This window comes from Triticum urartu, chromosome 2A (genome assembly GCF_056163025.1).
Source record: "Triticum urartu cultivar PI428250 chromosome 2A, HENAU_Tu73, whole genome shotgun sequence".
Lineage (NCBI taxonomy): Eukaryota > Viridiplantae > Streptophyta > Magnoliopsida > Poales > Poaceae > Triticum > Triticum urartu.
The window spans coordinates 319405230-319415025 of record NC_141874.1 but is presented as its reverse complement, the minus strand read 5'-3'; the positions used below and the strand labels follow the sequence as shown (position 1 = coordinate 319415025).

The window sequence follows — 9796 nt, the reverse complement described above, 5'->3', positions numbered from 1 at the left end:
AACTTGTTCCAAGGTTCATCTTTCTTGTCCAAGCTAGGCCCTTCATTTGTAAGCAAAACAAATGTATCCAATTTAGGCAGCATCATATTCTCATGAACATTAGAATCGTTACCAAGAAACGAAAGTACCTGATAATTCAATTGGCGTGCGCAAGCTCTAGTAATTGGTCCAGTATGTATAGCAGTAGGGGCTGTGGGTGTAACAATGGTATTTGATGTCCTCATCAGGTGCTCTTGACGTGGAGGGTTTTCAACCTCATGTTGCTCTTGTCATGGAGGATTTCCATTGTCTTCATGCTCTCGATGAACTTGATGGTGTTGGCGAGCTTGTGGGGGAGCTTCGCGAGATCGAGGAGGAACTTGACGATGCACGCAAGCTTGAAATCTTTGTTCTTGAATTTCTTCATGAAGTGCTTCCTCTTGTTCACGGGCTTGACGTCCTCGGTCGGCAACCGCTCGACTCGAATCGCGTAGAGCTTGTTGTGCCGCAAGTGCTTGCTCGTCACGGAGATGTTGTTCTTGATATTGTGTCTCGTCATCTTGTGCATGTTGGTGTAGACGCGCGCGTTCTTCCTCTTCATGTTGGCGTTGTCATTGCCGTTCTCGTGCTAGTGCAAAGGCCTCTTGAGTTTGACGTTGTCGGCGCTCTTGAGAGTCGGTGTCTCGTAGGGGATTGAGGCTTGCTTGACAGTCGGTGCGCGCGGCTCGACGAAGAGTGTTTGATGTTCGTGTACTTGAGCCGGAGAGGGTGAAGTCGGAGTGGCGGCTTGAATGGCTCCTTCTTGAAGTGGAAGACGAGCGGCTGAGCAACAAAGCACGAATTTTGTCCATCCTTGCGTCATTTTCTTGCTTGTGATCGTCGAGCTTGTGGTCAAAGTAGTCCCTTGTACGTTGCTCGGAAAGTCGCAAGTCGGCGGCAAGGTTGTCGACGTGTTCACTCATAGCTTGTTGCTCTTGATGCAAAGCACGTTGTGCACCAAAGAGGTGACTCTTGGTGACGAAGGAGTTCATGTCGTCGTCTTGCTCCATGAAGAGTGGGTTGGTAGAAGTACTTGGCCTATCCATCACGAGAAAGTGGTGGTGAGTAGGAAAAATGAGAGAACAAAACCAAAGTTACCTTTTCCGAAGATTGTGGATGTAACAAGTACGATCTCACGATGCTATAATAGGGGAATTGGTACCGGGAATTGTTTCTCACACCTACAAGTAAAAGGCTTATGGAGGAGCTCGGTTAGGATGGTGGCAAAAATTTCAAGCAAATGTTAGTCAAGATATCGATAAGGTTGAGAAGATTCACAAAAATGCAAGTAAAAACAAGTAGATCAAACCCAATGATATCACTAGGAACACACACACGGAAGATAGATGGGATCCACACAACCAAGGGGTGAGCTCAAAATGTGCAACCACGGAAAATGCTCTTGTTGTGCAAATACTAGAGAGACGCTAGCTCGATTGCTCAAATGGGCTAGATACGCATGTGCACCAACCTATAAGAGAAACGTGCCGTCTTCAATCCCAACTATGCTACGTATGAGGTGTCGAAGATGATATGAAAAATGGCTCGATGCTATTGTTTACGAGCTCTTTGTTGCTCCTCTTTTGCTTAAAAGCTTTTCTTGTTTTTTTGAAGCGAGAGCCAAGTATGATATGAGACAAGTATGTAAGATATGCACGGGAGAGACTTATGGCACTAAGATGGTAACAAGATGACTATGGTGCATAATAGCATGGCCCGACAATTCTCACGTTGCTAGTCTCGATAGGTAAGCTACGCGAAATGGCTCGAGTTATCAATGCAAAAGCATGGGTGAGATGTCGTCGCGGTTACCATCCGATCGTACGGTAAGAATGAAGTCGTTGAAGCCGGTGTGGTGTCCGAGTTGATGATCGAGTGGCGGTGATGATGATGTCCAAATGTGCCTAAGTAGCCGAAACACCTTAGGACACAAGAGAAACCGCGGTCCGAAACTCAAACAACCACGAGAAATAGTGCGGAAGAACACGAGTGTTGGTGTGGAAGCAAAATGGTGCAAACAAAAGATGGCCGAAAGTTCCTGGATGGTTCGTGCGCACGGGGTAAGTGAGGCCCGTGTGCACGGGGTCTCGAGGGCCCGTGTGCATGGGGTGTGCTGGGAGCGGATGACAAGCTCCAGATCCGTGGGGATTTTCCAAGATAAGGACAATTTCGAGGATTTGGAAGGTGGGGAAGCAGGAAGATGGGTAGATCCACTTGCCAAACTCCAAATTCGTGGATCAAAACAACCAAATCTCACAAGATCCAAAACATAGCAAGAAAAAAAATTGGGCTATTTTTGTGGGGATTTTTGAATTTGGATGAAAAAAACAAAATCAAGCTAGCAATGGGGGGATGGGAGTCCAAGATGTGAATCAACCTTGCTCATGATACCAAAATGATATAGGATGAAATCCTAGAGGGGGATCTTTTCACACTTGGAGGGGGGAAAGGGCAAACTCTCAAGAACACAAAGAGGAAATCACTCAAACAATTCCCCAATTACACATCCACTAGAATAGCAATACAAGATCCACAAGTCACAAACACAATCAAAGGAAAGATACAATGGGAAAGTTCTTCCCACTCCTAGGAGAGGAGGTCTTGAAGATAGTCTTCTCCTAGAGGAGGTCTTGAAATCCACTAGGATTCTTCCCAAAAGGGGCCTTGATTCCACAAGTGGGAAGGTAGAAGGAGCAAAGATCAGAAATATCTCATCTCATACTTTGCTAACCCTAAACATAGCCCTAGGTACGGTTTATATAGTCTTGGGGTCGAAAGAGATGAAGAGGTGCTCGGTTTGGGGATCTCAGCCGTCCATCCTGGGAGGCCCGTGCAGACGGGGTAAGTTGGGCCCGTGCGTACGGGGGTCCGTGGGCACGGTACAGGACCGTGCACACGGGGTGCTCCAACGTCAACTCCCTGGATAGTCCGTGGGCACGGGGTCTCGGGGGCCCGTGCGCACGGGGTCACCTGGGACTTCCAGTTTTGCTGGTGTTGCACTCCGTCTTGGTTCGCGTGGCCTTGGGGTGGTTCCTCTTCTCCTTGGGGGTGCTCCTGAGCCTCTTGGTGGTGTTCCTCTTCGTACCTAATGAGACATAGCGTATCTTGGTGAGGTAGCAACAATGTTCCATTCGTATCCATATGCAAGCTAAGTAGGAAGGAGTTCACCTCGGTTTCCAAAGCACATGCTCTAGCTCTTGTCATAGGTCCACGTGGGGCTTGATGTGTCGGTGTAGAGTCCATGGGGATGGTGGAAGGATGCTCTGCATCACCGTGGGCACGATACACGACCGCCAGCCTGGGAGGCCCGTGGGCACGGGGTCGCCTGGGAGCTGCTGCCTTCTTCTTGGCGATTCCTTCTCCGCTTCCAGGTTTCCCTCTTGAATGGTGTAGATGTTCTCTTCTTCTTCGACTCCTCCTCGATGAATGTGTAGCTCCACTCACACCTATTTATGAACACGAGAGAGGCGTCAAGTAGTATACCATCCTCAAAAGGTACAAGGGGACACGTGTAAAGGAGATGATTCACCTTTGTATGCATGAAGTTGCTGTGGCACGTGTCGCTTTCCAAATGGACTCTTGACATGGTGATGTTCATAGGATGCTCCGCATCAAGAATCCAGCAGGGCCAAGGAAACTCCTCACTTGTGTGACCGTTTGGGGCTGCGGCCAACCCTCAATAGCTTCAATCTTGGCTTTATCAACTTCAATTCCCTGCGGAGTAACAACATAGCCAAGAAAAGATACTCGGTTGGTGCAAAAGGTGCACTTTCCAAGGTTACCAAACAAACGTGCATCACGTAGAGCAATAAAAGCAACACGCAAATGTTCCAAATGTTCCTCCAAATATTTGCTATAAATCAATATGTCATCAAAGTAAACTACCACAAATTGTTCAATGAAAGCACGTAAAACTTCATTCCTTAATCTCATGAAAGTACTAGGTGCATTAGTTAACCCAAAAGGCATGACTAACCACTCATATAATCCAAACTTAGTTTTAAATTCTGTTTTCCATTCATCTCCCAATTTCATACGAATTTGATGGTATCCACTACGCAAATCAACTTTGGAGAATATTGTAGAGCCACTCAATTCATCAAGCATATCATCTAGCCTAGGAATAGGATGACGATAACGAATAGTAATATTATTAATGCCTCTACAATCAACGCACATATGCGACGTACCATCCTTTTTCGGCACTAAAATGATAGGAACAGCACAAGGCCTAAGGGATTCACGTATATAACCTTTGTCAAGCAGTTCTTATACTTGACGCATAATCTCCTTCGTCTCCTCTGAATTGGTACGGTATGGTGCACGGTTGGATAATGATGCACCGGGAAATAAGTCAATTTGATGCTCAATCCCTCGAATAGGTGGTAATCCCTATGGCACGTCTTGTGCAAAGACGTCAGCGAACTCCTGCAAATTTTAGTGACAACAGGAGGCAAAGAGGAAGGCACATCCTCGAATGAAAATAATGCCTCTTTGCACACAAAAGCATAGCAAACAGATTTGCTAAAATCTAGATCATCAATATCAGATTTGGTGGCAAGTAAACATGCACTTTTCAATTTAATTTCAGAAACAACATTAGATGGTTTATTATTAGGCTTCATTTGTTTCTGAAATTCTTTTGCCACAATCTGATTTTCACTCTTATTTTTCTCCTATTTTGCTTTATTAGCTCTATTAATATCATCTTTCAAAATGGAATCAGGAGTCATAGGAAGCAAAGTAATATTTTTATCCTTATGAACAAGAGTATACTGATTGTTTCTACCATGGTGTACAAATCTTTTATCAAATTGCCATGGTCTACCAAGTAATAAGGAACATGCTTGCAGAGGTATCACATCACAATCAACATAATCATCATATGTAGAGATACTAAAATGCACACGAACAGTACATGTTACCTTAACCTTGCCGCTATTGTTGAACCATTGGATGTAGTAAGGATGTGAATGTGGTCTTGTGGTGAGAGATAGCTTCTCCACCATCTCCATGCTAGCCAAGTTATTGCAGCTCCCTCCATCTATGATGACGCGAACAAAACGTTCCTTCACAACTCCCTTTGTATGGAACGAATTATGCCTCTGATTTTGCTCAGCTTGTGTAACCTGCACACTCAAAACACGTTGAGCAACTAAATATTCATACCTGTCAGCATCTTCAGCAGCCATGTATTGTGTCTCATGATCAGAATCCTCTCCACCGTGTTCTTCATGTGTAATAAGAGCCAAAGTCTCCTCATCATAGTCACTAGCGGACTCATACCCACCATCCTCAGTAGAAATCATCACACGCTGAGATTGGCATTCTCTCACAAAATGTCCTCGTCCCTTACAATGACGTCAAAGAACATTGCCATGCCTCCCAAAAGTTTAGAAGTTATTAGGAATGTAGTGCAATTACTAATTAGCCATGCCGTGTTCTAGCATATAAGGAAAATGTTTTTGTTTAATATGTAGTACTGGAACAAGTAGTCTTTGGAAGCATATACATCAAATAAAAATAGTTGAAGGCCCAATGATAATTTCATACCTGTGGCAGAGGCATCGCCTCAACAAACAGTACTACCAATGAACATTGCAATATTTGTTCATAGTAAATAATCCTTGTACGTCAGAAACCAGAAACTTTGTGTCAGTGTTTTTCATGAAAAGAGGACGCCAATCCGTCCTATTCCTAGCACAACAGCAAATCAAAGGGAAGCATGCTTTACATGGCAGACGTTCTAGGTAAGAGAAGAAAATCTATATGATATTATCTAACTGTATGAATACATTAGAAAATATCATTTCCAATTCAGAATTTACCATCCAGAAATCACAACCCTCCATTACTACTGCCAGCATCATGCCATTAACTGGTTCTGCAAGTCCAGTTGATCATAATCCTTCGTGGCAAAAAGGAGGGCCGAACGTTTATGTTCTGGTAGTAGATATCACTACCATGACCACTGCCTCAACGACTAACTTCCAGGTTCGGTATTGCAGGTCCTCATATATGCCATCAAGATGATCAGAAGACATATAACCCTGCAAACAAAAGCAATTTTGTATTGTTGCATAGCACCTTTCTGGGATAAAGAGAACTATAATCAATTAAGTCGTCGCTTAGACAATATAACTTTCATCACGCAAGGGTGACATACAGCAGAAAAAAAATCAGTTGGCTCATTTCAACAAGCATTTATCATAACCAAACCAGCAACATAGGGTCACCAAATTTGAGATTCTTTTTTCAACCACATAAAACAAACATCAATAACTGAATTCCACTTAAGTATTGCACATTGCATGAAAAAAAGAAAAAGGAAACGGGTATTACACATTATAAACTCACCTTCTTTGTATCTGTTGGCGGGTTGCTTGACCAAATTTAGTAATATGCATGCCAACCTGTTAAAAACGTTGAGCACCAATAAAGCACAGCAAACAATAGGTAGAAGATAAATCAATATACTTCATCCATATGCACTAAACGCATTGTAAAAAGGTACAAGAACTGAAATGGAATAAAAAAATCAGAAATAAGATTTGCATAATGGAGTGAGATATGATTACGTTAGTGATGTTTAAGAGAGTGACCAGAGCTTGTAGAGTTAGTCATTGAGTTTTGCTTCTTTACCACAGCAACTCCGTCACGCGCGAGGTTCTTGCTCTGGTACTGCTGCCCACGCACTCTGTAACTTAGCCTTCGACAATCTACATCGTCCTTGAAGTCCCGGTGCTCTTACTTCTGATCCAACAAAACTGAAGGATCCCTGACCCGACAAATCTGAAGGATCCCTGACCCGACAAATCTGAAGGATTAAAATATAATAAAGAGTCCAGTTGTGAATAGCAGTAAGGGCTCCATTGCACACAACGCTGGGCATTACTGATTTAGCAATCGATGACAGAAGGAGAATACTCTTCGGAGCTCTATACCCTGTCCTTGACATGTCATTTCTGAAATCTTAAGAGGAAGTGGTACGTTCTACTATACTAATGTGGTATCATTTGATTCCCCCCCGCCCCCACAATCTCCCAAAAGTAGATGAAAAATGAGAGGTTCAGTTCATCTCCGAATAAGGAAGGACGGAATGGAACTATAGTATGCAACTGTAGATGCAAACTCCCATATACTAACCATTCCACCATGTAGAACTCTGAACTCAGAATGCAGAAACCAAGACATGTTGAACTGAAATTGCTGAAGGTGACAGTTGGCAAACCACAAGATTACGCACCATGTTCAAAAGCAAACACATGCATCTATGAGCTATCTTCTGGTGGCAGCGTCAGTGCATGATCTAAGTAGCAGTAAATTTCATCAGATAAGCCCACAAAGAAAAAATCACCAGATCATTCAGCAACAGAGTGAGAAACACATACAGAAGAAAGAAGATATCCATAAGCAGAGAAGCATGAGCCAATCTCTACAAAAATCACAAGAAAAAAAATGTGCACACACACGCACATATCAGCCAGTTCTAGCATGCATCGATCCATCAAAGCATCAGGCCATCAGCCACCCATTAGAGAAGTGAAAAATGAAAGGATTCAAACTTACGCATCAATCCATCTAAGCATCAAGCCAAAGGCAGCAGGAGCGAAGTGCTTTGATGAATCCGCTTGGCACAGCTCCGATCCCCTCGCGCATCTCGGCGGCGACGCAACCCCGGCCCCCTCTCTCACCTCTAATGCGGCGCCAACCAGACCCCTTTCTCTACCTTGTCCCTCCTCACGTCGCCCATGATCGACATCCATATGGGGCACCATCCGAGCTAGCGGCATTGTCCAATCCACTTTCCTGCCCATAGCAAAATCTCAGTGTGGCCATATCTCTTATAAGTTAAGAAATATTACAAAACAACACAATTGTACAAGCAGTAGTAGTAGCAAGCAACATGCAACCCTGAAAAAATATTGTACTGTACACTACAAAAAATCTATTCATAAGGAGGGTAACTAAAAAAATCATACTATGCACTACAAAAATATCTATTCTCAAGAATTAGGCCAGTTGCGTTAATTAGCAAATGAGGAGAATAATCCATTCATACATCAGAAGCAATGCAATAGAAATTGGAGCAGCACCACCAAACATTCATAGGAGGTGATTACCTTGTGAAGAACTGCTAGTGCTCCCAGTTTTTCAGTTAAAAGAGCAGGGTCCTAATAAAAAAAGAATTGGTTTAGAAGTTCATAGGCTGTTTGTTGTTCGGGCTACATAAAACAACTCCCCAGTGGAAGATACAGCATTGTTTAATATTCAGTGAACTACTAAATGGAAGAATTAAGATAATTTTGTAGCCTCAGCAAGTACCAATTATTTGGCTTACCTAATCTCACAGATTCCTTATTATTTTGATATACCAAGACAAAGTAGGTACTCTGCTCTCAGCTTTATGTTGGACTCAACAAAATACAGTGCAACTATCATGATTTTTGAAGTTGAGATTCATAAAATGAAGATTGGGGTAAAGCATGGCTCTACTTATCTGATGAAGAACAAAATTAAAATTAATTCCACGCTGGTTACTGAATCTGATGAGATATAATACCGCACCCAACCTGAAAGTCTGATCTCTCGCCCATAAATTGTATTCCAGAGTAGCCACATCAGAAACAAATAATATGACACAGAAATTATTGTGTTCCTTCGTCTTCTCCTTCTTCATCCATAGAATGGATCACAGGAACAACTATTGACCATCTTATTTGAGCAGGTAGCTAAATCTATCGAATATAAGCATGGAAAAACTGGATCAAAAAATGAAGCACAAAAGAAATTAAGAGAAAAGGGGAGGATGATAGAGAGAGAGAGAGGAATACGTACCCCCCAATGGAGATACTCAGCAGTCAATCATTAGCGATGGCGAGCACTTTGCCGCTGACTGTATGGCCTTCTGTAATTGTGCTAACAGCATGCCTCGAGTCATTAGCCTATTGAGGACAACAACACCAAGGAGATGTGGCCGTGGCGGATCTGGCCGCTGCCCCGCTGACTTGCTCGACTCGATCTGGGGCGTTCCCGCTTGAAGAACAGAAGGTGAGTGGAGGGTAGCACCGATGGGGAAGAGAGCGGCGCGGGCGGGGAAGACGGCGGCTCGGGGTGGGAGGGAAGAGGGCGGCGACAGCGGGGAAGACGGCGGCTCTGGGTGGAGCGGCGGTGGCGAAGGGATGAAGGGCGGCGGCGAAGGGAGACCTCGCTCTAGGGCAGGAGTCGTCGATTGTACGTGCGGGCGATAGGTTTAGGTTTTTTTGTGGCTGGTTAGTTTTCGTAGGTCTTTTTTCGTTGGTTAACCATTGTAGATCTTTTTTCGGTCGTACGTGCATGGGTGCGGGTTGGGACATCAGCACAAGGTTTTGTCGGTTCATGGTGGCTAAGTCTGAGGTGGGAGGAGGTACCAAAAAAACTAGGGGAGGTGGGACGAAAATTGACCGGCGGAGACTATCAACTGCTCCAATAGGAGTAGAGATTCGCAATATTCAGATTGCATTATCATATTCTTGCTTGTTCTTCGATTGAGTGCAGGAATAGACCTTCGTGGTCAGGCTGATCGTGTTTCCAACATCGTCAGTAACCTCGGGAGATTGGTTTAGCGATTGCTAAGGCGCAACGTCATGCACATTTGTAGTCGGATCGTCAAAGTCGTCTCCACCAAATTGACAGTTATCATCTCATCGAAAGATCGGGACACCTCGCCTCTATCAGAGGATGATTAATGGGACACTTTGGCATCAAGAAGACGGAGGATATACTTGCTACATATTTC

General features: G+C 44.0%; 1 long non-coding RNA gene across 15 annotated transcripts; it reads right to left on the bottom strand.

Moving 5' to 3' along the window:
• Window positions 1–2497: 2497 nt before the first annotated feature.
• LOC125537057 (uncharacterized) lies at window positions 2498–9302 on the bottom strand. Of its 15 annotated transcripts, none has more exons than XR_015616361.1 (10): window positions 8857–9302; window positions 8592–8756; window positions 8142–8192; window positions 7588–7827; window positions 7410–7453; window positions 7265–7327; window positions 6597–6835; window positions 6376–6431; window positions 4272–6068; window positions 2498–3732 (listed from the first exon to the last, which is right to left on the bottom strand). It is a non-coding gene; the product is annotated as an uncharacterized LOC125537057 (long non-coding RNA). The 15 variants fall into 15 exon arrangements; XR_015616362.1 differs by having other exon boundaries at window positions 2498–4446; window positions 4944–6068; window positions 8857–9301; XR_015616365.1 differs by having other exon boundaries at window positions 2498–5461; window positions 5572–6068; window positions 8857–9301.
• Window positions 9303–9796: the final 494 nt, after the last annotated feature.